We start from the raw sequence: 4,320 nt of genomic DNA, 5'->3' as shown, positions 1-4,320 counted from the left end.
TGCTTCAGGCTTTGTGCTGATAGCTCAGAGCCTGGAGCCTGCTTCACATTCTGTGTCTCCCTCTCTCGCTCTCTCTCTCTGCTTCTCCCCTGCTCGCGCTCTGTCTTTCTTTCTCTCTCAAAAATAAAAGCATTAAGAAGAAATTTAAAAAAGAAAGACAGGAAGCTTCAGTGCCTTGGCATAGTCTGTTCCCACCACCTGGAATGCTTTTCCCCTTCCCAGGAAAACAACCATTGAAACTCAACTCAATGATTACCTTTTCTGGAAAGCCTTTCCTGACCACTCCTAGCGGAGGTGATCACTCTCGCCTTGCTTTTATTCACCTATGTTCCCATCTTTCCATTCCACCTCTAGGTGTCCATGGGGGTTCATTTGTGGTCCCCATCACTATGGAAAATCCATTAAGCTTCTGCAGTCTCCACCTGTGGTAATGTGAGCACCCAATCTGGATCTAGAAGAAAACCTGGGCCAAACTGTCCCACTGAGCATATCACTTCTTCCCCATCCTTTTCTCACCCCCTTGCTGGCACAGGCTGCCTCTTGCCTGACTCAATTTTCTCCACTAATTAAATGTCACACTTCCAACAGCAATCAGCTAGAGATGCTCTCCAGGCAATTCAGTAGAGGAAAAAATAAGGTCCTTCCCATTTCTCACTACCCTCATGAGATGTTGATGGTGAGGCTGACTATAACTAATGACAAATAACAGGGTTGCTATGAGGAAGTGTTAATGTGGCCCATGGCTCAAGGAGCAGCAATTATGAGACAAAATGCCTTCCTGGCTTCCCACTCCCACCCCTCCCCTCTCCACATGCTCCAAAAGCTAATGTATTCATCACACTGTACCACACTCAGGAGATCCCTCCTGTCTTCCTGGATAAGCAGGGAGTTTCTGAAAGACAGGCACAAAGTAAGTGCTCGATAAATGTTTGCTTTATTAATGAATTAATGATAACCATGAACAAAATTTGAAATCTCCCTGCCTCTTTCATTCCAAAACTTAAAACTAAGTGCGTTGTAAGTTCAGCCATTTTCCATTTTAATAAAAACTACTTTCTCAGTCTCATCCTAAGAATAAAAAAGCTTCCTACTCCACTGTTACTACTTAATTCAACAAATATCTTTTTAGTCCCTTTGCCCAAGCCCTGTGCTTTGTGATAAAAAATTCAAAGATAACTAAGGGCTCAATTCTCAGAGGACATGTCATAGACTAAGTGGCAGGTAGCTTAAATTGTTGAAATGGAATTGCTGTGATGGAAAACTGATTTTTTAAAAAAGTTGATTCAGAGTCTCTTTACTGTCATTTATTATGTACTTACTACATGATTGAAACTATACTGGATGCTTTACATCTATTATCTTAGTTAATTTTTACAATTCTAAGAGGTGGTTATTTTTCCCAATTTACAAATGAGAGAATCGAGGCCACAGACATTAAGCAGCCACTAAACTCACAAAACTAATAAAGAATTGATTGGGATTAGAGTCCAATAAGTGTGATTCTAGAGCCCATTTTTTTTATCCACATCATACCTAAGTTTTTTACAGTAAAAAAGGGCACCTCAAGTAGAAAATGTGAATGAAAATATATTCCTCTTTGTCAAAAATCATTGTAAAATAGTAACAATTCAACCCTTTACCTACCCTTGTGGTGTGATTGTCAAGTACAGCAGAGTGGAAAGCCTAGAAACCTCACTTTGAAAGCCGGATTTGGGGAAAACACAAAAGCAACAAGCTGCCTGTTCCACAGCGCACTCTGGTGGCCAATTGATGTCATTCGTGATTATTTTTAAATTTAAGAATGAAATGGTCAACAAAGATTCAGTCAGGGTCAACCTTGGATTAAGTAGATTAAATCTATCAAAATGTTTCAATATTGAGCCCTTATTCTGTTTTTGATACTTGGAAACAACCACCTTCAAGTAGTTACCTTGTATTCCCATTAGTCTAACTGCTAGTCTAATATAGGACTTACTTATTAAATAATCAATTACTAATTAATTAATTTCAGTAAGAAACATTGAGGAATACAAAACTGTGGGTTAAAGTGGGATTATGAGCAGGATATTTGCATGGTCTTGGATAGTCACCACACAAAATATTTAATAAAAACGTAGGAAAATGTAACTGTACGATGGAAAAACCTGGCAAACATCAAAGCTCAAGGTTAATAACATTAGAAATGGAACTAGTCAACATTATGTGCAGTGAGATGCACTGGAAAGAGCAGCGCTGCTCATGTGATATACTTGTCGGAAGTGCACACTCCAAGCTTACTCATGTGGAGACAATAAACAAGTCCAGTTTGAGGAATCTTTTACAGGGGTTAGTCTGCAACCATCAGAGTCCTACAGGTTAAGGAAAGACTGAAGAACTGTTGCAAACTGAAGGAGACTGGAGAAACATGACAACTGAATACGGCACATGATCCAGGACTGGCCCCTTTTGCTATGAACAGTTTTAGGGCAACTGATAAAACTTGAGTAGGGTCTGAGTTTTTCTGATTCTTGCAACTTTTCTTCAGTAAGTCTGAATGTATATATTTACATACGATATATATTTTTACAAAATACAATTTGAAAATGTATATATTTACATACAATATATATTTTTACAAAATACAATTTGAAAAATAAAAGGCCCCATGCATAAGCATTCCTCTTTCAGCTTATAATAATTTCACTGAGATTTTTCTCACCTTCAATCCTAGAAGATCTCATATTCCCTTTACCGTAAGACCCTCCTCCCCCCCCTTTTTTTTTACTGATAGAAATCTACCACACCTCTGTCAGTGAAGCTGCAATTTTGTACCCTGAAATCTAAATATACAATTAGAACTTATGCAATCAACAACCCTCAAGAACGCAATTGAGGCCGCCTGGATGGGAAGTGACCCCCAAGCCTATGGACAAATTCCTCTTGGGTGTAGACCAAAGTCCGCGTTTGAGGCAGCAGATGGCTCACTGCCTCCCGAGGCTTGGCGCCAACAATGTAAACTAGAACTCCACTAGTACTCCATAGCATACATGGAACTTTGCGCCCTGCAGTTTAAATGCACCAAAAACTGTTCTATCCACTAACATATACAGATTCTCTATCATCAAATTCTTGCTTTAGTCAGACCTGCTTTATTTTTTTTTATGCTTATTTATTTTTGAGAGACAGAGCGTGAATAGGGGAAGAGCAGAGAGAGAAGGAGACACAGAATGTGAAGCAGGCTCCAGGCTCTGAGCTGTCAGCATAGAGCCCGACACGGGGCCTGAACTCAGAAACTGCAAGATCATGACCTGAGCCGAAGTTGGCCACTTAACCGACAGAGACACCCAGGCGCCTCGAGTCACACCTGCTTTAAAAGCTGTATCTGCAGCAACCTATACTCTAAGGCTGTGGGTCTCAAGCTTTGGTGAGGATTAGAATTACCTGGGGAATTTGGGAACTCCGTAAAAATACAAAGGCCCAAGGCCCTACCCCACTTCAACAAGCCTGGACCTCTGTGTTCTTTACTAGCTCTCCAAGTGATTCTGATAGCAATTTTCAAACCAAAATTTGAGAAAAACGTACACAAGTCACCAATGCCAGCATAGCGTCTGCCTTTGCTGCCCTCATTTTAGCTGAGGCCTCACCATCACGTTAGGGCCCAGCACATGCAGCCCTGCCTGGGTAAAACAGCCACTCCCCAGCACCCTGCCAAAGTGAAAAGCCTATATGGTCAGCACCTGATATGAGAACATTTCAGCTTCCAAGCACCCGGTCTACCCCACTGGAATACTCAATCACAGCATTCTTCCCCAACTTTATTCACCGTCTAGACAGTGCTCCTCACCCATGCATCAAACATGAGGGGGTGATAAAGGGCCCAATAAATAGTATCTCTATTGTAGAACAGTGGTTCTCAACCTTGAATGATTATTTTGCTCTCAGATGGCACTTGGCAATATCTGGAGCCCTTTTTGTCACAACGGGGGAAAGGGAAGAAGAGAAAGGATGCTACTGGATCCAGTAGGTATAGGCCAGGGATGCTGCTTAACATTCTACAATGCACAGGACAGCCCTACAACTAGGAGTTACCCAAAAATGTCAAGAGACCCTTATTTAGAGTAATGCCCATTCCAAATGAATTGCAGCATTAAGACAAAAGTAGAAGCAGATGGGAGTCACACCATCATCTTTATTACTGTTAAGACTAGATTAAGAAGTGTCATTTACCTGTAGGCTAGTGGACTTCCTGTTACCGAACCCCAGAAATAGACTCATCTACCTTGCCAGACTAAGTAATTGTATGCCTCCCTAAATGAGGTCAGGCTTCTCTAAAACTCCTAG

Source organism: Suricata suricatta, chromosome 2, assembly GCF_006229205.1.
Source record: "Suricata suricatta isolate VVHF042 chromosome 2, meerkat_22Aug2017_6uvM2_HiC, whole genome shotgun sequence".
Lineage (NCBI taxonomy): Eukaryota > Metazoa > Chordata > Mammalia > Carnivora > Herpestidae > Suricata > Suricata suricatta.
The sequence above is the reverse complement of the archived record's forward strand: the minus strand, read 5'-3'. Positions refer to the sequence as shown.